Raw genomic sequence first — 27,424 nt, forward strand, 5'->3', positions numbered from 1 at the left:
AGGCAGTAGAAGATGGTCCAAGTGCTTGGACCCCTAAAACCCATATGGGAAAACCTGATGGAGTTCTAGGCTCCTAGTTTTGGCCTGTCCCAGCTCCCAGCGATTGTGACCACTTGGGGAATAAACTAGTGGATGGAAGATCTCTCTCTTACTCTCTCTTTCTCTCCCTCACTCACTGTTTCTTTCCTTCTGCCCTTCTCTCTCCCTCTTTATGTAACTGTGCATTTCTAAATAAATAAAAATACATCTTTATTTAGACATTTCCTTTTAGTTAGTGTATTTTACAACTTTAGAATTTCCTCTATTTTTTTTCCCAATTTTTTCTATACTGATAGTCCCCATTTAATGCTTGGCATATTGTTATAATGAACAGACGTTGCCATGCACCAGGTTAAGCTATTACTTTTGACACCCATATTCTGTATCAGATGCCTGGGTTCAGTCCTGGCTACTCTGCTTCCAATCCAGCTTCCTGTTAATGCATCCTGGGAGGCAGTGTATAATGGCTCAATTGCTTCGGTCTCTGCCCCCTACATGAGAAACCCAGGTGGAGTTGCAGGCTCCTAGATTTGGCCTGGCTATGACTTTTGTGGGAAATTGATGAGTGAACCCCTGGATGAAAGATATTTCCTTCTGTCTCTTTGTCATCTTGCTGTTTAACTAAATGAAAGTAGAAAAAGATTTAACAATTAAATAAAACATAGCATATTTATATTTCCTTTAAATACTTGAAAATATTTATAATGTCATAATCATCTTGTCTATTACATGGAACATATGGTTTTAGTTAGGTTTGCTTCTAGTGATTTTTCCCTTTAAGTATGAGTCACATTTTCTATTTGTTTACATGCACAGTGGTTCTGAATTTTACCCAGTATATTACAAATGATGTATTACAAAAACTTGGCATACTCTTAGGTTCCCCAGAAGGAAGGCCACTGTCCAATAAGTTTAAGTCTTGGCTGCTCCACTTCCAATCCAGCTCCTTGTTAATGCACCTAGGAAAGCGGCAACAGATGACTCAAGTGGTTGGGCCCCTCTCATACACTTAGGAGAACTATAGAGTTCCTGGTTCTTGGTTTGACCTAGCGCAGCTGTGACTATTGTACCAATTTGGTGGAGTAGTGAGGAGATGGAAGATCTCTTCTCTGTCACTCTACCTTTGAAATAAATAAATCTAAATGTCTACAACAGCCAGGGCTAGATCAGGCTGAAATCAGGCATCTGGAACTCCATCTGGGTCTCCCACATGAGTTGCAGGGGAAATATGCAACATCTTCTGTTTTCCCAGGTACATTAATAGGTAGCAGGATCAGAAGTGGAGCAGCTAGAACTCCAGCCGGCACCCATATGGGATGCCAGCATTGCAGGTGGTGGCTTAACCCTCTGTGCCACAATGTTGCCCCAGTACAATGTTTAGCTTTTGCTTCACATGTTTTCTTAGCCCACATCCCACTGAAGTCTGCAGTGACATATTTGTCATATCACTTGGTATCACCTTAGACATCACTGATTCTCCAGGGCTTTAACTGTGATGTCTTGTTAAGGAGGCTTTTTCCCCTGGAGGGTCTTTCTAGTCTCAGCAAGTGAGAATGAATGAAAACTCTTTCTATTTTTTACCATATCTTGCAGATATGCAGAATTTGATGTTTATCATGACCCAAAAAGTGTCCATGAATCACTCAAACCCTGAAATTTGTGATTCCTTTTCTATGAGACTGCTGAAGTATCTGCAGGATTTTTCCTTCTTGGTGATCAGTGGCATATTCTTTAATAATGGGAAACCTTTTTTAATGAGGCCTGAACCCCTGGTAGAACCTCAGCCCATTGCTCTCCAAGTTTTCTGCCCTTCCTTTTGGAACTTCTTTTTTATTATCTATGCTGGTCTTGCTTGATAAAGAGTTTTCAAAATATGCTGTCCTCAAAGGCAAAAGTTCACTTATGGCATGTTTCTTGCCCATAGATATAAAAACCTTTAAATCTTAAATTACCAGTATTATTTATTCATTTTGGATTTTTTATGACAATAATTCTCTCAAAAATGTAATTAGTGGTGGGCATTAGGCCTTGCAGTTAATGTCCATGTTTCGTATCAATATGCCTAGGTTTCATACCTAGCTCCAGCTTCTGACTCATTCTCCCTGCTATTACATACTCTAAAGGGCAGTAGTGACAGCTCAGGTAATTGGGTCCCTACTTCCCAAGCAGGAGACTTGGATTGAATTCATAGCTACTAGCTTGGTTTCTAACCACTATGGGGATTTGGGAAGTGAACCAGCAGATGGGAATTTTATCTGTGTCTATGCATGTTTGGCAGTGACCTGGGGACTTGGGTCATCTTTCACTGCCTTCACAAGCACATTAGTAAGTAGCTGGATCAGAAGTGGAGCAGCCAGGGGATCCACATTTTGGTACAGCAGCTTCCACCTGCAATGCCAGCATCCCTTATGAGCACTAGTTTATGTCCTAGTTAAACTAATTCTGATCCAGCTCCCTGCTAATGCAACTTGGAAAGTGACAGAAGAACAGAGTGCTTGGGCCCCTGCTACCCATGTGGGAGCCCTGGATGTAGTTCCAGGTTCCTGGCTTTGGCCTTGCCTTGGCTGTTGTAGCCATTTAAGGAGTGAACCAGCAGATGTAAGATCTCACTGTGTCTCTCTGTAACTCCTTTAAATAAATAAATAAATCTTAAAAAAAAAAAAAAAAAAAGAAGAGTGCAGCCAGGACTTGAACTGACACTCATATGGATATACAGTTGGTGGCTTAACCTGTTTCACCACAATGCCAGCCATATGCCTCTTGAATAAATAAAGTCTATTTACATGATTACATCTTCAGCAGCCTCATATTTTTGAGACATCCTTTGATCTTTATTTTTTATCATCAGGACATTCTTTAGCCCATAGTTTTTTTGTTTGTTTGTTTTTTAATTTGACAGGTAGAGTTATAGACAGTGAGAGAGACAGAGAGAAAGGTCTTCATTCTGTTGGTTCACTCCCCAAATGGCCATTATGGCTGGCACTGCGCTGATCCAAAGCCAGGAGCGAGGTGCTTCCTCCTGGTCTCCCATGTGGGCACAGGGGCCCAAGCACTTGGGCCATCCTCTACTGCCTTCCCAGGCCACAGGACAGAGCTGGACTGGAAGAGGAGCAACTGGGACTAGAACCCGGTGCCCATATGGGATGTCGGCGCCGCAGGTGGAGGATTAACCTAGTGAGTCATGGGGCCAGCCCAGCCCATAGTGTTTTTTGAAAAATACTTCAGTTAATGTTGACATTGGGTTTTTTGAGCAACTGTAGGGATTTATTCGTGACCAACTTAATCCAGTCATCAACTTTAGCAGTGGTTGTCACTGTTATAACTTTCCTTATGCTTGGAGCTTACCATGTACTCTTGGGATCTATAATATATTATTCTGAACCATAGTCACCCTTTCAGTGTGGAGCAGTAGAATTCATTGTTTCTTTTTAAAATGTTTTCATTTCATTTAAAAGGTAGAAAGAGAGACACACATAGAACTTTTACCTGCTGGTTCACAGCACAGATGCTCACAACAGTCAGGGCTGAGCCAATCTGGAGCCTGGAGTCCAGAACTCAATCCAGTCCCCTCATGTGGTTACAGAAACTCAACCACTTGTGCTCCCATGGTACACATCATCAGGAAGCTAGAATTGAATTCACAACCTAGATTTAAACTCAGGCACTCTGATATAGAATATTGGCATCCCAAATGGCATCTTAACTACTGCACTAAATACTTGCTCCTGTTATTCTGATTTAACTCTATTTTGGTACCCATTATCCAATGGCCCTTTATCACCCTTCCTTCAACCACCCTTTCCCATTTCTAGTAGTCACCATTGTAATTTCTGATCTTTTTTTTTAAAAAAAAACTTACATATATGAAAGAAAACCTGCAGTATTTGCCATTGTGTATCTGGGTAATCTTACTTAACATAACCATCACCAGTTCTATATATTTTGTAGCAAATGAAAAGGTTTTATTCTTCTTATGACTGAATAATATTCCACTGCATATCTATAGCCCATTTATTTTATCCATTCACCTATTAATGGACATATCAATTTATTTCATGTCTTGGCTACTGTGAATAGTGCTGCAGTGCAGTGACCATCAGAGTGCAGGTATCCTACATGTGCTGATTTCATTTCCTCAGACATACACACAGAAGAAGAATACTGGATCACCAGAGAGAAGTATTTTGGATTTTTAATGGAAACTTTTACTGTTCACCTTAATGGTTATACTAAACTGTATTTCTGTCAACAGTGTGTGAGGATTCCCTTTTCTTCATATCTTTACCAGCATTTGTGGCATGTATTTGAAAATAGCAATTCCCACTGGAATGAGGTGATAAATCATTATTTTTAATTTGTATTTGCATGATGGCTGCTGAAATGGATAATTTTCTCATATATTTTTGGGCATTAATATTTCTTCTTTTGAAAAATTTCTGGTTAGATCCTCTGCCCATTTTTCAATTGGGTTGTTCTTTTGTTGTTGAGGTTTGTTTTTAGTTTCTTATGTGTTCTAAATATTGATTGCTTGACAAGTGAATAGTTTGCAAGTATTTTCTCTCACTCTGTCAGTGGTTTCTGAACTCTGTTAATTGTTTCTTTTACTATACAGAAGCATCCTAGTTTGATATCATCTCATTTGTTTAGTTTTGTATTTGTTGCCTATGCTTTTTCAGGTCTTTTCCAAAAAAAGTGTTGCTTTTGCCAAAATCTTGAAGCTTTTCCCCTATACTTTTCCACAATTTCAGCTCTTTTCCAGCCTCATAGAATTCCCTTATATTTAACACATTGCCTTTCTGCTTCTTATTTCTAAAATCTCTTTGTCTTTAACTCATGGAAGTTTGATTATGATTTGTCTGAGTGCAGGTAGGTCACATTGGATTCATCTTATTTGATATACTTTAGGAGTCTTGAATATGGCATTCTGTTTGCTTCCCAGTTTTGGGATTTTTTTGCCCTTATTTCTTTTAATATGTTTTCTTATTTTTAAAGATTTATTTATTTATTTGAAAGCCAGAATTACACAGAGAGAGAAGAAGAAGAGAAAGAGAGAGAGGTCTTCCAACTGCTGGTTCACTCCCCAATTGGCTGCAATGGCTGGAGCTATGCCAATCCAAATCCAGGAGCCAGGAGCTTCTTCCAGGTCTCCCACATGGGTGCAGGGGCCCACGGACTTGGGCCATGTTCTACTGCTTTCCCAGGCCATACCAGAGGGCTGAATCAGAAATGGAGCAGCTGGGACTTGAACCAGCACCCATATGGGATGTGGGCACTGCAGGCAGTGGCTTTACCCACTATGCCACAGTACCAGTCCCCTTTTTATTTTTTATTTGAAAGAGTAACAGAGAGAAAGAGATATCTTCCATTTGCTGGTTCACTTTCCAAGTTACCACATTAGCCAGGACTGAGCCAGGCTGAAGCCAGGAGATGAGAGCTTCTTCCAGGACTCCCACATGGATGGTAGGGACCCAAACTCTTGGGCCATCCTACCACTACTTTCACAAGCCATCAGTAAGGATCTGCATCAGAAGGGGGCAGCCAGGATATGAGTCAGTGTCTATATGGGATACCAGCATTGCAGGCAGTGGATTATGCTCTATACCACAGTGTTGACTTTTAATATATTTTCTGTGATTTTCACTCTCATTTTTCCTTCTGGTACAGTGATAATGAGTAAGCTGTTTGAAGTGATAGTGTGCTGTGAATCTTTTTTAAAGATTTATTTTATGTATTTATATATATTTTATATAATATATATTTATACAATATATACTTATATATAATATATTTATATTGTATTATATTATATACTTACATATAATATATTTATTTTATATATTTATTTATATATATTTATATATCCTGCAATGCCAGGAGCTTCATGTGGATTTCCCACATTGGCAAAAGGGTCCAAGGACTTGACCCATCTTTGACTGCTTTCCCAGGCACATTAGCAGAGAGCTGGTTGGAAGTGGAGAAACCAGGACAAAAATTGACACCCATATGGGATGTTGGCACTACAGGTGGTGGCTTAACCTGTTGCACCACAATGCTAGCCTCCTGTTATTAGTCTTTTAAGCTACCTTTATTTTGCATTCTCATTTCTTTTTGTTACTCACATTGAATAATTTCCAATGATCAATCTTCAGTTATACTGATCCTGTTTTCTGTTTATTAAGTCTGCTATTGAGCCCTTCTATTGAATGTTTAAGAAAATTTATCTGTTTATTTGAAAGTTAGAGTTACACAGAGAGAGAAGGAGATGCAGAGAGGAAGAGAGGTGTTCTATCCACTGGTTCACTCCCCAATTGGCCACATGGCTGGAGCTGTGCTGATCTGATGCCAGGAGCCAGGAGTTTCCTTTGGGAAATTCCCACATGGATGCAGGGGCCCAAGGACTTAGGCCATCTTCTTCCCCAGGCCAAAGCAGAGAGCTGTATCAGAAGTGAAGCATCTGGGTTTCAAATTGGCACTGTAGGTGGTGGCTTTATCTGCTACACCACTGTGCCAGCCCCTCTATTGAATTCTTAAGTTCAAGTATACATTTCTCAGCTCTACAATTAGTATTTTCTTCTCTCTCTCTTTTTTTAAAATATTCATTTATTTATTTGAAATGCAAAGTAAAAGAGAGAGATCTTCCATCCACTGATTCAGTCCCCAGTTGGCTGCAATGGTTGGAGCTAGGCCACTCCAAAGCTAAGAGCCAGGAGCTTTTTCTGGATCTTGCATGCAGGTGTGGGACCCCAAGTACTTGGGCCATCCTATTCTGCATTCCCATCACATTAGCCAGGAGCTGGATCAGAAGTGGAGCAGCCAGTGCCTGAATCAGTGCTCATATGAGATGGCAGCTCTGCAGCAGCAGCTGAAGCCACTATACCACAATGTCAGCCCCCTTTTTTCTTAACTTTTATGTTGGTTTGCTTACATTAGATAAGAGAACTGCCTCTCCCAGTCTTATTGGACTGACCTTGTGTAGAAGAATCTCATTGGCCGGTGCCGTGGCTCACTAGGCTAATCCTCCACCTTGTGGTGCCGGCACACCGGGTTCTAGTCCCAGTCGGGATGCCGGATTCTGTCCCGGTTGCCCCTCTTCCAGGCCAGCTCTCTGCTGTGGCCAGGGAGTGCAGTGGAGGATGGCCCGAGTACTTGGGCCCTGCACCCCATGGGAGACCAGGAGAAGTACCTGGCTCCTAAAATAAAATAAAAAAAAAAAAGAAGATTCTCATTGACCTGCCCATTCAGAGGCTGTAAGTTGCTGTTCCAATTAATATTTGGTGAAGTCATTATATATATTTCTTGGACCCTGGGAGCTAGGAGATACCACATTCTGTCAGTGCCCCATGGATGACAAGATAGAAGCCAAACCCTTTCAATGAAACTGGAAAATTTGTTGTATTATATCTATGTTTCAGTTGTTTCTATGCTCACCATGAAGCTCACACTGGGCAATTATCTCCCATTCTGCACTAATGTGGGGAGAGGATCTGTGGCCAATGTCTGCAGTTGATTTCAGATTGCACCCTCTGATCCAGGGAGATAGCCACTGAAAGTCAGCCTATTGCTTGTTAATTGTTTCTGTGTTCTGGGGACACACAGGTATATGGAGCCCTTTCACTTCTAGAGAGAGTGGTTAAAGAAGCAGTTTTGGAGGGAACTATAAAGCTCTTGATTTTGTTCAGTCAAACTCTTTCCAAGATGAATGGATTAAATTGGGTTTATCCCTGGAGTCAGGCAGGAGAGATGTCTTTGGAATGGTAAAGTGACTTTTTTTTAAAAGATGTGTTTATTTGAAAGTCAGAGTTCCTCAGAGACAGAATGAGAGGCAGGGAGAGTGTGAGGTCTTCCAACTGCTGGTTCACTCCCCAAATGGCTGCAACAGCCAGAGCTGTGCTGATCCAAAGCCAGGAGCCAGGAGCTTCTTCCGGAACTCCCACATGAGTGCTGGGGCCCAAGCACTTGGGCCCTCTTCTACTGCTTTCCTAGGCCATAGCAGAGAGCAGGATCAGAAGTCAAGCGGCCGGTACTTGAATCAGTACCCATATGGGATGCTGGCACTGCAGGTGGCAGCTTTTTCTGCTATGCAAAGCACCAGCCCTGTGACTAACTTTTTTTAAAGATGTATTTATTTATTTATTTATTTGAAAGTCAGAGTTACACAGAGAGAGGGAGTGGGCAGAGAAAGAGAGAGAGGTCTTCCATCCACTGGTTCACTCTCCAGTTGGCCTCAATGGCTGGAGCTGCACCAATCTGAAGCCAGGAGCTGGGAGCTTCTTCTGGGTCTCCCACACAGTTGTGGGGTCCAAGCACTTGGGCCATCTTCTAATGCTTTTCTAGGCCATAGCAGAGAGCTGATTCAGAAGTGGAGTAACCAGGACTCAAACTGGCACCCATATGGGATGCTAACACTGCAGGCAGTGGCTTTACCTGCTACACAACAGTGCTGACTCCTAAAGTGACTATTTAGGCTGCTGGAGGTCCCCCATTAACACCCTGATACAACTTCATTAGAAATCAGGCCACCCAGCAGACCCTGGATGAGTGTGTTATTAACCCTTTCTGGGAATATGGAGAGATCTATGCTTTGTAGTCCCTTCTCTGCACTGTTTCTGGGGATTGTAGCCCTTGGAAGTGCTACACATGCATAGAAAAATCACTCTCTGTTCTGTGACCTGGGAAAACTCAATAATTTTCCTGTCTGCTCCAATCCCAGAGGGTTTTCTCTGTGAACTCCCCAGTGTGGGCTGGTTAGCACCACAATTATCAGCAGCAATAGTTGGGCAAGTGTGCAGGCAAATACCTTCCAGAGAAAAATTGGACGCTTGAGTTTTCTCCTGTTCTCTGGTACTGGCAGATGAAGCCCCCAGAAGTACTTGCATGAGAGTTTAAACCATTACTGTATTCTCTGTCAAGGGAGACTTGTGCAGGTCTCATCCTTTCCACTCCCACAGCTGGGTTAATTAATAGTGTAATGCTACCACTTTGGGTTTCCTTCCCAATTGTGTGCTACATGGCCTGGGGCAGTGTCCTGAATGTGACTCAGCTCTTCCAACATATTTACTGTGGATATTTTTGATTTTCCTATACATTGCAGTCTGTCAAGTCATTTATGATTCAGAGGCAATGGGAGCATGAGCAGGTATAAATTGGGGCATTCATGAATGGAGGAGAGTCAGGGGCCTCCTATTCTGCCATACTGCTCAAGTTATTCCTATTAATGTCCACTCTTTGATTGAGTTGTATGATACATTCACACTTAATGCTATTCCTGATGTGGTTGAATTTATAGCTTCCTTTATATGGTCTTCAATGCCACTTGTAACACACAGAGATTCTCTCACCTTGGTGTTTGTCTATTCTTGCAGCATTAGTGCCAGGGAATGATCATTGCTCTCACAATTCATCAGTTTCTTGGATAAATTTATACATATAATGGGTCCTCAAAAAGTGGAAAATGCATACTATGTAAAAAAAAAAAGTATGCATGGATTTCAGATTTGAGGGGATCACCAAAATTAACTAACCATTAATCATGTTTTCCCAGATTTTTTAAAGTTCCCTTGTATAAATAATCTTCCAGAAGAATTTTATAATTTCCCATTCCTTTTTACATCAAAATTTAAATGGAATATATTTATAGTTAAGTGGGGGAATATTATCTCTATTACAGTGGTAAGCTTTTTCATCTATACACATAGTATGTGTAAACAAGTCTTTTTTTTTCAGACAAAATTCTTTTGAAAAAGTTTATTAACATTTTATGAAGCATTTGTTTTGAAGACTAAGTTTTGAAAGCCATGTAAACCAATCAAACACGAGTAAAGTTTTGGAATGAACATCTCAAATCATTTTAATACCTTTTTCTCATGGGATGACAACAGCATTATAATACTTTCTTATTTTTTATTAACATTAGCTCTTTTCAGATTAGTAGTAGCAAGTTCTGAATTTTAGTATAGGTAAACAAGTCTTTTGTATAACTGCTCTGCCAGTTTTTATTTCTCATTGAATCTACATTTTTTATAACATGCACATATGTGGCAGGTCATATGTTTATGACATTTGTATAAAGCATGTGCTGCTTTATGCTATTTGTGAAGCTGTGCATGTAGAACATGGTTGACTCCTAGAAATCACTTTCCTCAGACTGTCCTATTAGTCTCTTCCTCAATGTACCTCCTTTTTACCTCTTTCTTTGGATTCCAAGTCTATAGACTAACACTGCTGTGAGTGTCTTCTGTCGTGATACACATGCTGGAATTTCTGTAAGTTTGTGACTGTGATGGTGATAAATCACACAACTTCAATAGTTTCCCCACATGCACATAACAGCATAGACTCCAAGTTCAGTTCATAAGAGTTCAATTGTTTCATTTTATGGAAGATATCTAATCAAGTTAGAAGTAGTTTTATCTTGCATTTTCCCAATTTCTAAAAAAGCTGGTAATGTTTCATGTGATTGTTCACCACTTAGAAATCTACATCAAGTCACCTTGCCAACATTTCCATTTGGGCATCTGTCCTTTCCTAGTAAAAGTGATTGATTTCATCTGAGGCAATTATTTTCTCCCACTCTGCTACTTGTCTTTGTACTTTTATTGGTGTCATTCGATAAATACAGTTTTCATTTTAATGAAAACTAATTTTTCAATACTTCCTTTAAATCCATTTGTTGCTATAATTTTGAAAGAAATAATTCCCTTTCCTACAACAAACTTCTGATTGCCTGATAGCTCATTTTATTTCAGGTTTCTATTACCCATGGAAATGGATTTGTAATGTTCTTTCTAATAGGCTTTTTATTTATTTATTTTTATTTTTTGACAGGCAGAGTGGACAGTGAGAGAGACCGAGAGAAAGGTCTTCCTTTGCTGTTGGTTCACCCTCTAATGGCTGGCGCGGCCGGCGCGCTGCGGCCGCGCATCGCGCCTATCCGAAGGCAGGAGCCAGGTGCTTCTCCTGGTCTCCCATGGGGTGCAGGGCCCAAGAACTTGGGCCATCCTCCACTGCATTCCCTGGCCACAGCAGAGAGCTGGCCTGGAAGAGGGGCAACCGGGACAGAATCCGGCGCCCCGACCGGGACTAGAACCTGGTGTGCTGGCGCTGCAAGGCAGAGGATTAGCCTGTTGAGCCGTGGCGCCGGCCCTCTAATAGGCTTTTTAAACACTTTTCATAAAAAAAAAAAAAAAATTCCAATTGCCAGTTCTAGCTAACAAAAGGGCCTTCCAATTTTTTCTTTACACTGGAATACTGAATCTTACATTCAGGGCTCTATAATAGAAGTGTGAATTGCTATGCCTTACATTCTGGAAGTGCCTCAAAAAGTGTGGAATGATGGTGTAGGTTTGCTAGCATTTAAAGGTCTTCGCATGATCTTCCGCTTTGATTATGGCCTTGTCTAAATAATGTCAGAGTTTGTGAACTCAAGAGGCTTCCATAGCCTTGGCAGCTCATGACAAGAGCCTTGGGTAATCACTGACATCATAAATAAGAGTGTCTGTTGTTAAATCAACAACAGAAGTCACTGTGCACTTTCTCCCCATATAGGACCTCTGTCCTTAACATTTTGTACTATGAGAATTAATGGTAAAACTAGTCTTCAGACAGTACGTTATACTTTGTATGTCTGTGTGGGTGCAAACTATTAAAATCTTTACTTAGTATAGAGTTGATCTTCTGTATATAAAAATAATTTAAAATGAATCTTAGTGAAGAATGGGATGGGAGAGGGAGTAGGAGGGGAATGGTTTGGGGGTGGGAAGGCAGGTATGGTGGGAAGAACAACTATAATCCAAAAGTTATACTTACAAAATTTATATTTATTAAATAAAATCTTTCTATAAAAATAAAAAATAATAAAGGTCTTCTTCTGAAATATATACTAACGAAGAGAGACTCCCAGAGATTTTGGGTTAAAGAAGACTAATTTTTATGATTCCATACTCTAGTCTTAATTAAGCAAATACTCAGAGAGATAATCTTTTCCTTTCTTCTGCTGCTGGCCTTGCTAAATACAGATGCACATATTCTTCACACACAGACATTGCTACCCAACCACTGTCATCTGTCTCATCATTGTGCTTCTCCAAAAGTCTTTTGGTTGAAAGTAGTTTTAATTAAGTTATATTAATTTTCACCAATATTTATTTCTTAGAATAAAGACATTTTTGCAAAAGAGGGAAAACTATTCTAAAACATTTGGTAAGATTAGGTGATAAGTAACTCTTATGAGAAGGACTTCCAAACTCTGAGCCTTCATTTTACAGAAATTATTTAAGTGTCTCCACAACCAATGGTTAGCAACTTGTTTCTGGCAGGCAAAATGCCCTAACTGCAAATGGGAACACACCACTCTACTCTTTCAAATAAAAATCCACATTTCCTCAGGCTGCACCCTGCAGATCTCAGGTGTCGAAGAGGCAGTAGAAGTCCTGCTGGATGGTTTGGGCAATCCTGGCATTCTGCAGAAGCTCTTGAGCTGAAAAGAGGTCAGGCTAGGAATGCTGGCTTTGGAGGCAGGGGCTGGCAGGGAGTTGTTCTGAGCAGGTGGGGATTCAGGAGGCTCCAGATTCTCCTGGAGCCATCCTACCTCCCTGCCACCAGGATCTCTTCCTCATGCATGCACAAGGGCATGCAGGCAACTCATCTCCATGACATTTGCAGTGCTTCTACACTCAGTGGCCCTCCAAGTCCCACAGCTTCATCCTTCTGGCCATGTCTGATACCGTCAATTATTGCTCTTCTTGGTAGATTTTTCTTAAAGATGTATTTTATTTATTAAAAAGGAAGAGTTGAGGGGAGAGAGATCTTCCATTCACTGCTTCAGTCAGCTGCAACAGCCATGGCTGAGTCAGTCTGCAGCCAGTAGCCAAGAGCTTCATTTGGGTCTCCCAAATAGGTGGCAGGGGCCCAATCCCTTGTGTCATCTTCTGCTGCTTTTCCAGGTGCATTTGCATGGAGCTGGTTCAGAAGTGCAGCAACCAGAACTTGAACTGGCACACATATGGGATGCTTGCCTCACAGGCTATGGTTTAATGCATCACACCCTAGCACTGGTTCCTTAGGGAATTTTTTGAGGTTAGTGATGTACACAGCTTTGCAACCCTTGCATTGATTTTTTTTTTGGGGGGGGAGTGTTATTTTTATTGTATACTCTGGCATTAAGAGTTCTTGATTTTCTTTTTCAGTTTGTATCTATTTTTTTTAAACTTTTATTTAATGAATATAAATTTCCAAAGTACAGCTTATGGATTACAATGGCTTCCCCCCCCATAACGTCCCTCCCACCCGCAACCCTCCCCTTTCCCACTCCCTCTCCCCTTCCATTCACATCAACATTCATTTTCATTTCTCTTTATATACAGAAGATCAGTTTAGCATACATTAAGTAAAGATTTCAACAGTTTGCTCCCACACAGAAACATAAAGTGAAAAATACTGTTTGAGTACTAGTTATAGCTATTTTTACAGCAAGACATTAGGGACTCCTCTGGGGACTCTGATAAGACTCTGTGATTAATGTTGGTCTGTACCAGGATATGTTTTGAAATGCCAAGGTGAGCTGGCCCTGTGGCACAGTAGGTTAATCCTCTGCATGCAGTGCCAGCATCCCATATGGGCACTGATTCTAGTCCCAGGTGCTTCTCTTCTAATGCAGCTCTCTACTATGGCCTGGGAAAGCAATGGGAGATGGTCCAAGTCCTTGGGCCCATGCACTCATATGAGAAACCTGGAAGAAGCTCCTGGCTCCTGGCTTTGCATTGGCATAACTCCAGCTATTGTGGCCACATGGGAAGTGAATCAGTGGATGGAAGCCTTTCTCTTTGTCACTTCCTCTTTCTGTAACTCTACCTCTCAAATAAATAAATAAAACCTAAAAATAAAAAAAAAAATGAGAGAGAAATGCCAAAGTGAAATGTGTTACCAAATCCTGTCCAACTTGATGACAACCAGGCATGGAGTTTTCTCCCTCCACAAAACCACCAGACATTGGCCTATGGTATGCTTAAGGCTGAAGAGTTATTGCTATTAAGAGTCACTGGCTGGTGCCGCAGCTCACTTGGCTAATTCTCTGCCTGCGGCGCCAGTACCTCGGGTTCTAGTCCCAGTTGGGGCACCGGATTCTGTCCTGGTTGCTCCTCTTCCAGTTCAGCTCTCTGCTGTGGCCCCAGGAGGGCAGTGGAGGATGGCCCAAGTCCTTGGGCCCTGCACCCACATGGGAGACCAGGAGGAAGCACCTGGCTCTTGGCCTTGGATCGGCCCATTGTGCCAGCTGTAGTGGCCACTTGGGTGGTGAACCAACGGAAAGGAAGACCTTTCTCTCCATCTCTCTCTCTCTCTCTCACTGTCTAGCTCTGCTTGTTAAAAAAAAAAAAGAGTCATCAGAGATATTTAGGACCTGGTCACAGGGTGAGAGTACTGCCATGTTTTAGTTAAATTCTGCCCCTGACTGAAGACACAGGAGGATAAGTTCATTGTGCCTATAGACAAAGAAGGCACAAGTGTCCAAGAATGGAATCTTGTTGGGAACAGTAATGACAAGCTCTTATAGGTCTCATTTCCCCATGCATCTCATCTTGATACAGAGCCAGCATACAACTCAGTCCAGGCAGATCAGAGCTCCAGCTGAGAGGGAAGGGGACCACTTGGTCCCTGTGGCCATCTGGCTGCATAGGCTAAACAATTGCTTGTATTAATGACCTTTACTGAAAAATTTTACTCATTCAATCCAGATTTTTATGTTCCCATATCTCATCTCTATTTCTAGGGTGTGTTCTAATTCAGTAATTTTTGTTTGTTTTGGATCCACATCTAATTTTATAACCTCACTGGTAGAGGTTTGAGTATAATTAAAGGGCACAGTGCAAGAAGCATATTATCTGATGTTGAATGTATGATGAGAAGAAAAATTATTTCTTCTAAACACAGAAAATATAGTAATTCATCCAGGGGGAACATCCCCTCCCAACTCCAAAGCTAGGATTAGTACAGGTATTAAAAGCAAGGACAGCACTAGTTATTAAATCATCCCCATGTTAAGAACTTAGAAGCAATTAAATTCTTTTTAAAGGGTTATAATGTAACTGGTGGACTTCTCACTGTTTGCCTGGAGTTTCATTTACAAATTCTTTGACTCAGACATAATGAACCCAGCCCTTTTTAGCAGTTCTCATAGCAACTGGCAGTCTCAGTGGTTAGGAGTAGTTAGTAAGGACCCTCCCAGCATAACTAGATTTTGTCTTCTTTCCAACTCTTAACCAGCACCAGGTCACCTAACTGCAAGTGATGAAATGTGAACTCAACATATGGCAGAGGATATGACCAGCATATATTCTTTTTAAACATTGGCTCTGCTCTTACCTAAGTAAGGGATTTCATATAACAATTCATAAGGAGACAGTTCCACTTAACATCCAAGCCCTTCATGACCCCTTTTTATTTTATTTTATTTTTTAGTAAAAATTATTTTTATTTACTTGAAATGCAGAGTTACAGACAGAGGGAGAAACAGAGAGAAAGATCTGCCATCTGATGGTTCTTTTCCCTAGATGGCTGCAATGGCTAAAGCTGGGCCAATCTGAAGCCAGTACTCAGAAGCTTCTTCCAGGTCTCCCATGTGAGTACAGGTCCTGAAGTGCTTGGGCTATCCTCTGCTGCATTCCCAGGTTCATTAGCAGGGAGCTAGATTGGAAGTGGAGCAGCTGGGACTCTAACAGGCACCCACGTGGGATGAAGGCATTACAGGTGGTGGTTTTACCAGCATGCTAAAATGACAGCCCCATCACCTTTTTGTCTTTTGATAGGTTACACATTCTGTGCATATCTGTTTGATGATATATATTTCCACATGAGCACAGCTCCTGAGTATTGTATCATACATGGTCTGGGAGTCCAATGGCTCCAGGTGTGTAATATAGTCATCAATTCCCTCATCATTGGTTTGTTGATCATTCCCCTCCTATCAGTGTGTTGCCATTTTTGCTTATCCATTTGGATGCCTCCTATTTTAACTAGTTCTTTTGTTGTTGTTGTTGTTGTTAGCCTATTTTCAATAGCTTTGAGGGAATTTCATTTGTGATGATCATTTACATGTACCACAGCTATTTCTGTGAGAAGCAAAAGACTCTCTAAGACCTGTGTAATTAATTTTTTGTGAACCAGTTCTTTTCCCTTAACCTTTTTAAAACCCCTTTCTATATATTTTTCTATATTTTTTCTATATATTTTCAAATACAGTCTTTGAATAAGTAGCTTCCACCACATGGACAACCTTAAGTTTGTTAATGGCTGCAGTTAGGGCCTGTGTGGGTATATCAGCAGGGTTTACCTCCTTTATAGCTACTATTGCTTTAGAAAGGTTTTTATTGCAGGCCAGGGTGATTGCAGCTTTTGCCTCTTTGGTAGCGCCTTCCCAAGCTAATTGTTTGACCAAATTATCTTGATCTGGGCCAAGTGGTAATCTTTTCTCTACTGCCTCCAAGACTCTGGTGAGGAAATCGGGGAACCATTCAAGTGGGCCTTGAACCAGGTTTCTAAATAGCTGAATATAATTAGGAGGATTTATGTTTTTTTAAGGCTCTAAGTGCCAGATTATGATAGAGGGAATTCCGGGAGTTGAAAATTCTTTAATAATGAAGAGGGTCTCTGCAGCAAGTAGTTAGGGTGGGAATCATGTAACAGAGAGAACATTTGTGGGGTAATTGTTATAACAGGAGACAGATGTTCTTGTCTTTGCACCAGTAAAAATTCTGATGTGTGACAGAGCCAAGTGGTAATCAAGGTAGCAACATTTAATGGGAAAGGGTGGGTATCAGGACTCGTGGACATCTCTCCAGGCAGATCTGAGAGACAGTCCCAGTCATTCAGACTAGGGTAAAGCATGGTTACAAAGTTTAATGAAGAGAATACACTTGACAAGCCAGACAGACATGTCAGCAAAAAACCGAGAGCTGAGAGCCCAGTCTGCATTCAGGCTGGAGCTTATAAGGAAAGAGGGCCCAGTTTTTTCCAACATTTCTTCTTTCCCCAACCCTCTTCTGGATAAAATCTTTGCTGGGTTTGAAATAGGTAGAATTCCTCTTCCTAAGGCTTTCAAATGCAATGTTATTAGGGTAGCCCAGGCAGAGAGGATTTTCTTGGAGTTCCTTTTTTAGGAGAAATGTTTAGACTACCTGTAAAGTTATTGGAGAATGGGCAGGACTTCATAGTGTAAATCTGCTAATCCTTATCTTCCAACCTAACAATGTGATTGCCATTTTTCAAAGCAAGTGTTACAGAATCTGTCAATATTGCTTCCTGTTTTATAAAAATGAATGAAAATTTATTTATTTGAGAGGCAGAGACAGAATAAGAGAGAGCCACCATTTGTTGGATTACCCAGTCACTGATGCTGAGCCAGGAACTCAACCTGGGTTCCCTGTTGTGGGTTGCAGGAACACAACCACTTGATCCAAAGTCTTTATCAGCAGTCAGCTGGAATTGGGAACACAGCCTGGATTCAGACTCAATTACTTGAATGAGATGCAGGTGTCCCATGTGGTATCTTAACCACCAGGCCAAATGCCTGGCCCATTGTTTACTACTAAAATGATAGTACAACATCAGACTCATAGAATGACAGATGCGCTAAACAGCACTCTGGCTTCAGAATCAGCCCTTAAGGCATTTGGATCCAGCTAAAAAGCCCATGAGAGTTTCTCAGGCATGGAAAGGACACTCTGGCAAAAAAAAAAAAAAAAAAAAAAAAAAAAAAAAACACCTAAATGAAAGATCTCTGTTAGTGAGATCCCAGGGGAAAGAATGGGCCATCAGAGAAGGGGGAACTTGCTCTGAAGGGAGGAGAGAACTTCCACTTTCATTATGGCCTTGTTTACATAATGTCGGAGTTGGTGAACTCAAGAGGCTTCTGTAGCCTTGGCAGCTCATGACAAGAGCCTCAGGTGATTACTGACATCATAAATAAGAGTGTCAATTGTTAAATTAACAATGGGAGTCACTGTGCACTTACTCCCCATGTAGGATCTCTGTCCTTAATGTGTTGTACTATGCAAATTAACAGTAAAACTAGTATTCAAACAATATTTTATACTTTGTGTATCTGTACATGCAAACAGTTGAGTTCTTTACTTAGTACATATTAAGTTGATCTTCTGTATGTAAAGATAGTTAAAAATGAACCTTAATGAGGGGTGGGATGGGGGAGGGAGTGGGAGATGGGATGGTTGTGGGTGGGAGGGAGGTTATGGGGGGAAATCATTATAATCCAAAAGTTGTACTTTTGAAATTTATATTTATTAACTAAATTTTTTAAAAAATGAGAGTACACTTTTACTTATACTTTTTTTATTTTTTATTTTTTATTTTATTTTTATTTTTATTTTTTTTTATTTTTTTATTTTTTTTTATTTTTGATAGGCAGAGTGGACAGTGAGAGAGAGAGACAGAGAGAGAAAGGTCTTCCTTTGCCGTTGGTTCACCCTCCAATGGCCGCCGCTGCAGCCGGCGCACCGCGCTGATCCGATGGCAGGAGCCAGGATCCAGGTGCTTTTCCTGGTCTCCCATGGGGTGCAGGGCCCAAGCACCTGGGCCATCCTCCACTGCACTCCCTGGCCATAGCAGAGAGCTGGCCTGGAAGAGGGGCAACCGGGACAGAATCCGGCGCCCCAACCGGGACTAGAACCCGGTGTGCCGGCGCCGCAAGGTGGAGGATTAGCCTATTGAGCCACGGCGCCGGCCCACTTTTACTTATACTGAGGTTTATCTTGGCGAGAGAAATCCTGAATTGAGCAGTGGGATTTGCTTATAGAAATATATTTTAGGGGCCGGTGCTGTGGTGAAATGGGTTAATGCCCTGGCCTGAAGCACCAGCATGCCATATGGGTGCCGGTTCTAGTCCCAGCTGCTCCTCTTCCAGTCCAGCTCTCCTCTGTGGCCTGGAAAACCAGTAGAAGATGGCCCAAGTTCTTGGGCCCCTGCACTCACGTGGGAGATCCAGAAGAAGCTCCTGGCTCCTGGTTTCGGATCAGCACAGCTCTGGATCAGCACAGCAAAGGCCACTGCGGCCAACTGGGGAGTGAACCAGCAGATGGAAGACCTCTCTCTCTCTCTCTCTCTGCCTCTTCTCTCTCTGTGTAATTCTTTCAAATAAATAAATCTTTAAAATATGTATATTTTTATACAATCTTCTTGGTAAAAATGTAGAGTATAAGACAATAACATCTGACATTTTTCTAGTATAACAAAGGTAGATTTTTATTGTAGATATCACTTTTTTAAAGATCTGTTTATTTGTGGGTGTCACTGTGGCACAGTGGGTTAAAGCCCTGGCCTGAAGCACCAGCATCCCATGTGGGAACCAGCTCTAATCCCATCTGCTCCTCTTCTGATCCAGCTTTTTGCTATGGCCTGGGAAAGCAGTAGAAGATGGCTCAATTGCTTGGACCCGTAAACCCATGTAACAGACTTGGAAGAAGCTCCTGGCTCCTGGCTTCCAATTGGCACAGCTCTGGTCATTGTGGCCATCTGAGAAGTGAACCAGTGAATGGAACACCTCTTCCTGTCTCTAGCTGGGAGGCGGCACCCTCCTCCACTGGGTAGCATTTCTGGCTCCTGGCTTTGACCAGGCCCAGGCTTGGTGCAGGCACACCAGGTTCTAGGAAGTTTTCTGGCTTTGTCGAGTGGGGATGTGAGGGATGTGAAAATCTGACAGTGCAGGGGTGCCGGTTCTGTCTGGGTTGCTCCTCTTCCAGTCCAGCTCTCTGCTGTGGTTGCCTGGGAGTTCAGTGGAGGATGGCCCAGATCCTTGGGCCCTGCACTCCCCTGGGAGACCAGGAGGAAGCACCTGGCTCCTGGCTTCGGATCGGCACAGTGTGCCAGCCGCAACGCACCGGCGGCAGCAGCCACTTGGGGGGGGGTGAACCAACGGAAAAAGGAAGACCTTTCTCTCTGTCTCTCCTCTCTCTCTCTCACTGTCTAACTCTGCCTGTCAAAAACAAACAAACAAACAAACAAACAAACAAAAAAACAAAAACAAACAAACAAAAAAAACCATACCCTGGCATGTGCCTGCATGCTATACATCCGGGTGCCTGCTTTGAGTCTGGCTACCCACATTCTGGCTTCCCGATGATACACATCCTGGGAGGCAGCACGTGATGTCACGAGTGCCCCCCCTCCTCCACTGGGTAACGTTTCTGGCTCCTGGCTTTGACCAGGCCCAGCCTTGGCTCTTTGTTGCGGGCACTTGTGGAGTGAACCGGTGGATACAAAGTCTACTTAGACCTCTCCCACCCACACCGTCGTTGCTGTTACACCCTGAATTATGTGTCATTTCATGATTCCTCTTGACTTCTTGCCTGTGTTCCATTTGCTTAGTTCTCTGTTGGCCTGCTTGTTCATTCTGTAGGGAGGGGAGGTAAAGGTGTTTTGATATATGTACATCTACATTTGCCAGAGGAAGTCGGTTCTGTCCGCATCCTAAGAGAAGTTCACAAAATTCCCTAGTCTGTGGTAGTGTGGTGACACAAGATTGGTGCCGCTGCTGTATATGGTCACTCGGATGTTCCGTGTCTCACAGAGATTTTGTCAAAGGCAGCGATAGGTAGGACAGATGAGGAGCCGTGGGACAGCCGCCACTAGTATGTTCCTTCATTTTGGCGGTGTTGTGAGGGAATTTGCAAAGGTGGGCATATTGTAGAGCATGTTGTAGAGAGCTGTAGTTTGAAGAGGCGGGGAGTGAAACCAGCAGATGGAATCAATCTCTCTCTCTCTGTGTTTCTCTCTACCTCCCCCCACCCCACACACACTTTACCTTTCCGATTCAGAAATAAATAAATGAATCTTAAAACTTGAAGACATAATGTGTGGTGGGCGTTCGGATCAACGGTTAGAGTTTTCGGCATGGGGCGCTCCCGTCTCATGCAGTGGAGCATGGGTTCGATTCCTGAGTCTCCTCTGATTCAAGCTTTGTGCAGAGGCATGCCCTGGGAGGCAGCAGGTGAGGTTTCAAGTGCTTGGCTCCCTGACATCCATGTGTGGGGAATTGTTAGAAAGCCCCACGGTGAAAAAATAGAGTCAGACGCTATTGGGTGTGAGTGACGGGAACTGTCAGGGCTGCACCCCAGAGTCTCCACTGGTGGGGAGCTAGAGTCATACTGGAGTAAAAAATCCAATCCTGGCTGGCGCCGCGGCTCAACACCGGGTTCTAGTCCCGGTCGGGGCACCGGATTCTGTCCCGGTTGCCCCTCTTCCAGGCCAGCTCTCTGCTGTGGCCAGGGAGTGCAGTGGAGGATGGCCCAAGTGCTTGGGCCCTGCACCCCATGGGAGACCAGGAGAAGCACCTGGCTCCTGCCATCGGATCAGCGCGGTGCGCCGGCCGCAGCGCGCCGGCCGCGCCGGCCATTGGAGGGTGAACCAATGGCAAAGGAAGACCTTTCTCTCTGTCTCTCTCTCTCACTGTCCACTCTGTCTGTCAAAAAAAAAAAAAATTTTTTTTTTAAATATCCAATCCAGGTACTCCAATGGGAGAGGCGGATCATCTTATGATTACTTGAAGATAGTTGAAGATTCAATCCCACAATCGATCACTTTCTTTTCACTTTTTAATGGATTACATATTTATTGGAGAGGCAGCATTACAGAGACAGGGAAGGAGAGAAGGAGGAGGAGAATGAGAGAGAGAGAGAGAGAGAGAGAGATGCAAGCATTGTGAGGCATCTGGTTAAGCTGGATCAGTCCTGGACCAGGTGGCAGGCACTCAAACCCATGCTGCTGTGGGATGCCAGCGTTGCAGGCAGAGACTTGAGACCAAGGAACCGCTTCCTAGGGCCCTGAGGTTGCCACTGCCTGCGATGCCAGAGTCCAACTCCCTGCTAATGTGCTTGGGAAGATAGCTAAAGATGGCCTGAGTGCTTGGGCCCCTGCACCTATATGGGAGACCTTGATGAAGTTCCAAACTCCTGGGTTTGGCCTGGCCCAGCCCAGGCTGTTGTAGTTCCATTTGTGGGAGTGAACCGACTGTCTCTGTAACTGCCTTTTGAGTAAATGGATACAGGAGAACCTGGTTGGTGACAGACATCTTAGAGACTACTGGTTATTTTTAAGCAGGAGGTTTCTGGGAATAAAGCGGATACTGTCGATAGCCCTACCTGGACTCTCTTTGGGCAGGTCTCTGTGGATGTGGAGTTGATGGGGAAGGAGGGAGGGAGGGAGGATCCAGTGTGAAATTTCTGCTTCCCTTCGTCTCCTCTTCACCGGGCCCTCCCTCACTCCGCGAGCCGAGCCGAGCCGAGCCGAGCCGAGCCGAGCCGAGCCGAGCCGAGTCTCTCTTGCCTGAGGCTCGCGCACCACCTAGCGGCCACAGTATTGAACATGGGTTTGGTGAAGGAGAGCTAAGATGGAGTCACAACTTTCCGGGCTGGCGGCCGGTTGGGGGTGGGGGCTTGTTTGGCGTGGGCTGGGTGTGGAGCACCTTTGGACTTCCTCCTTTGGAAGCTGCTGGCATGCCTTTGGGTGGGGCTGGCCCATGTGGGACTGGAGACTGGGGTCGGTCGGTCTCCCCCCCCCCCAAGTCTCCCCTTCTTCACCTGGAAAGGTGGAAGAAGAAAGTTGTTTGTTCTGAACGACATCGACCCCGGATTTTGTCCCTGTAGGAAACCATAGACATGACTGCCCTGTGGATTTTCTGACTTGGGTGCCTGGATAAAAAAAGAAAGAAAGAAAGAAAGAAAGAAAGAAAGAAAGAAAGAAAGAAAGAAAGAAAGAAAGAAAGAAAGAAAGAAAGAAAGAAAGAAAGAAAGAAAGAAAGAAAGAAAGAAAGAAAGAAAGAAAGAAAGAAACCTAGTGTCTGGGTCTTCTTCTCCCTGAAGGAGACTATGGCCCAGGCCTGACCTCTAATTGGATCAGTCAATCCCCTCTCGCCCGTGCTGTAGTTCCCTTGACTGAATTTTTCTCATTGTCCCCCGTGCCTGCGACTTTGGCTGCCACACATAGAGAATGATATCTACCCCAAAAGGAAGGCCTCAAAGGCCGCCTGAGGAGCGATGTTTCTCTGTGATCTACTTCTGTCTGTTGCTCCTCATCTCCCCCCCCCCCCAGTCCCAGGGGAGTGAGCCTTGGGAGCCAGAAGACTTCTTCCCCCAGGTGGGTTCCAGAGACCTGACATCCCTCCCCGCCCTGGTGTTCCAGGGTGGTCAAGCTGCAGTAAAAATGTGTGTATGGTGCACTGGTTTATTTTGGTATGTCATTGGGACACACACACACACACACACACACACAGCTCTGAAGGGCTCTCTCCATTTCCACACACATGCATACACGTACACACAGGTCTGACTGGGTGTGTTGTTTGTCTGGAACACTTGGAAGGCCATTTTAGGGGCAGTGCCTTCCCAGGCAGAGAGGAGAGTGGATGAGAACTTCTCAGGAGCAAAACCCCTCTTGGAATGGGAGGGTGAGTTGTGCTGCGGTATCTCCCGGGATGCGGTGACTGGCTCTCCCCTGCCTCTTTCTGTGCCTCACCGGAGGGAGCAGAAGCTTCTTGTGGGCTGAGCTAGATCCTGTGTGCCCAGACGCTGTTCACTGTGCAGCCATTTCTGCTCATGTGCTGGGAAGGGGAAGGCAGGCCAGGCTCCTGTCCTGTTTCCCAGAGACCCAGTCTGCTCTCTTCCTCCTCTGACCCCTGCCTGCTGATGGGGAGCAGAGTAAAGTGTGCTCTCTCTCTCTCCCTCTCCCTCTCCCTCTCCCTCTCCCTCTCCCTCTCTCTCTCCCTCTCCCTCTCCCTCTCTCTGCTTGCTCTCTCTGGGAGACTGTCTGTTCTCCCCTTCTTTCACATCTCTGACCCACTGCCATTCCACCTCCTTTCTGTCCCCAAAAGAGCTCAGTGGCTCCCCTAAGATCTTAGAAGAAAGACAAATAGAGGCCGGCAGGCGCAGTGGCTCACTAGGCTAATCCTCTGCCTGCGGCGCCGGCACACCGGGTCCTAGTCCTGGTTGGGGCACTGGATTCTGTCCCGGTTGCTCCTCTTCCAGGCCAGCTCTCTGCTGTGGCCCAGGAGTGCAGTGGAGGATGGCCCAAGCCCTTGGGCCCTGCACACATAATGGAGACCAGGAGGAAGCATCTGGCTCCTGGCTTCAGATCGGTGCAGCGGTCCGGCCATAGCGGCCATTGGGGGGGTGAACCAACGGAGGGAAGACCTTTCTCTCTGTCTCTCTCTCACTGTCTAACTTTGCCTGTCAAAAAAAAAAAAAAAAAAAAAAAAAAAAAAAAAAAAAAGACAGAAATTTAAAGTTAGCTAGTGGGAGCTAGGCAGCATTGTAGCACAACATGTTAAAGACAACGTCAGTGGGAGATGGGCCAAGTAGTTGTGTCCTTGTCACCCACAAGGGTGGCCCAGATGGAGCTCCTGGCTGCTGGCTTTGGCCTAGCCCAGCCTCAGCTGCTGTGGGCATTTGGGAAGTGAAGATATCTCCCTCCCTCCCTCCTTCCCTCTCTCTCCCTCTCTCTCTCTCCCCCCACCTCTCCTACCTCTCCTCCCTCCCCTCTCTCTCTATCCTTCTCTTTACGTCACTGCATTTCACATGAAAAAGAAAAAAATGGCATAAATCAATGTATCTCTCCAAGAAGCATACAAAGCTGGGCAGGTTTGTTGTGCTTCCACCCTGCCTCCCGGTCTTCCAGTGGTGACCCTTCACATTTCCTTCCAACTCCTGGTGGTGGAAGGAGACACACAGCGAGGAGATACTGGGCCATCCTTTATAACAGTACTACCTAGGGAGGGCCGTCCCGGCTGGAGACAGTGATTGCATTGAAGAAAGTGAGTGTGTGAGTGTGACTGTGAGTGTGTGCCTGTGTTCCTGTCTGGCCCAGCTCCCAGCTCCCGGGAAGCCCTCCCTCTCATCATTGGCTGAGATTTCTGGAGAGCCAGGCCTGGAGAAATATGGCCCAAGGGTGTGTGTGTGGGGGGGGGGGGGAATCTGGAGCTGACCCACGGGCCTGGGACCCAGTGTCATTCCTCATTCACCTTCCTCTCTCAGCCTCCTCTGCCCTGCCCTTCATCTCCCCCTTCCTCCCCACCCACCTACCCCCGCCGAGAGAACCAAATCTCTCTACGGCGATCCTCGCGCGCCACCTAGCGACCACAGTATCAGATCGGGCACGGTGGCCGGTGAAAGCCAAAATGGCGCTGGCGTCTAAATAGAGCGTCCTGAGTATCGCGAGACTTCGGGGTGGAGGCTGCGCAGTGGTTGGGGGCCTGTTTAGCACATGCGCGGAGTGGAGCACAGGCGAGCTTTCTGCTGTGGGGGCGGGGGGGGCATTTTTCTCTGGGCTGGGGCGCTGCCGCCGCCGCCGCAGCTGCCGCGAGAGGGGTGGGAAGCTGGCCGGGTGCGGGGAGCGGGCCGTGACTGGGGATGGGCTCTCGGGTCCTTGGGCGCCACCCTGGGTGATCTGAGTCCCCTGTGGGTTACCGTTCGCGTCTTTCTTTCTTTCTTTCTTTCTTTCTTTCTTTCTTTCTTTCTTTCTTTCTTTCTTTCTTTCTTTCTTTCTTTCTTTCTTTCCTCCCTCCCTCCCTCCCTCCCTCCCTCCCTCCCTCCCTCCCTCCCTCTTTTTCCTTTCTTTTATGTTCTCTTTCTTAGTTTATTCCCTGTTGTCTCTTGCTCTCGTGCTGTTTCCCGCTCGTCCGTGTGTCTGTCCGTCTCCTTCTAGCTTCTTTCTCTTTCTTCCGACTTTATTTCTCACTCCCCCCTTGACTTGATATTCTTTGTCCTTTCTTATTTTTTCTCCCCACTTGCTCTCTCTCTCTCTCGTCTTTTTAAATCTTCATGCTTTCTCCTCTCTTCCTTATTTTGGTTTCATTTTTTGTCTCCTACCTTCCCTCATGTGTTTCCTCTCTTTGTCGTGTCCTCACGTCCTCACGGTTTTCTTTCTAAACTTCCATTCCTTCTTTCCCCCATCTTTTACGTTTTCTTTCTCTCTTCTTAGTTTTTGTCTTTCTGTTCGGTCCTCCTTTTTTTTTTCTTCTTTCTCCAACTTTTTTTTTTTTTTACTTTCACTCTTTCTGTTTCTCTCTCCCTAGTGTTCTTTCAATGTTTTCCCCTCTTTAATTCTCTCTGCTGCTCTCTCGTCTTTTCTTCTTCCTTTTCTTTCCTTTCCTTTCCTTCCTTCACCTTTGGGTGGCCAAGTGGACTTTTTAATTCTTATGTGAATGTGATATCAATACAAAGAGAAGAGGTTCTATGTAGTTCATAGATACAAAAAATAAGAATATGACACACTACACTCCCCCCCCCATTTTTTTAAACTTCTGTGTAAACAGTGATCTGTGGAGTGCATCCCCACGTGCCCAGGCAATAGTGAAGCCCATGGATGGCCTCTGCCACAGATGGTGTGCTGCCAGAGGATGGGCCTCCTTCCCGATGCCCCCCTCTCCCTCCCCACACACACCCCATGAGCCACGAGAAGATGCTCCTCGCGGCCAGGACAGCCCTGGGGGTCTGACAGGCTGACTCCCCGGAGCCAGGCGAGGCCAGACCCGTCTTCGGGAGGCACTTCATGCTCTGAGATTCCCAGAGTCTGCTGAGTCCCAACCCTCGGCTGTGTGGGCACCTATGCCCCACAGCCTTTGTGGTTGTGCAGACACCTGCCCCCGACCCCCTCCACACACTCTCTGCCCCCGGGCAGCCGAGAAACACGTTCTGAGCTACGATGTCGTCCCCCTGCCGCCTGGATGCATCCAGCTGGCTGTCCCTTGGTTCCTCGGTGTCGGTTGTCGGACTCCACCTGGTGGCTGCCTTGATATGGCTGTCGCAGGCTCCGGAGCCGACAAGGGATGACAAGTGGCCGAGGAGCCCGAGACAGAGTGTGACGAAGTCCCTAAGCTGCAGGAAGGACTGTCCCTGCCCTGCTGGGACCTGGGGGCCTGATGTATTGGTCAGAGATTGGGCCTGGAGGATGGCAAGTGAGCAGGCAAAGGCTGTGGAGGGAGGCGGGCGTCGCCTCGCGCCTGAACGTGGCTAGACTGGGGTGGCGCTACTGTTGGCGGGTCGACCAGCACACCCTGTCACACTACGTACTGGTAGTGCTGCTGCCACCACCGCCACCACCTACGGGGACCGACCGACCAGGGATGTCGATCTGTGGGTGGCAGAGGGAAGGGTGCCTTGGCCATACAGGCTTGGGGTTTTGTTTTTCCTTTTCTTTCTTCGAAGTCCTTCTGCACTTGGGCCTAACCCTAATTATTTGCTACTTGTCACTAAGGAAGGTCTGGATTTTTTTTTTTTTTCCCTTTCCAAAATCCCCCTTCAGGGAGCGATCGAAGGTCCTGGGTTGCCTTTTTTTTTTTTTTTTTTTTTTTTTTTTTTTTTTGACAGGCAGAGTGGACAGTGAGAGAGAC

Source organism: Oryctolagus cuniculus, chromosome 19 (genome assembly GCF_051225735.1).
Source record: "Oryctolagus cuniculus isolate XC-2025 breed Fujian yellow rabbit chromosome 19, ASM5122573v1, whole genome shotgun sequence".
Classification (NCBI taxonomy): domain Eukaryota; kingdom Metazoa; phylum Chordata; class Mammalia; order Lagomorpha; family Leporidae; genus Oryctolagus; species Oryctolagus cuniculus.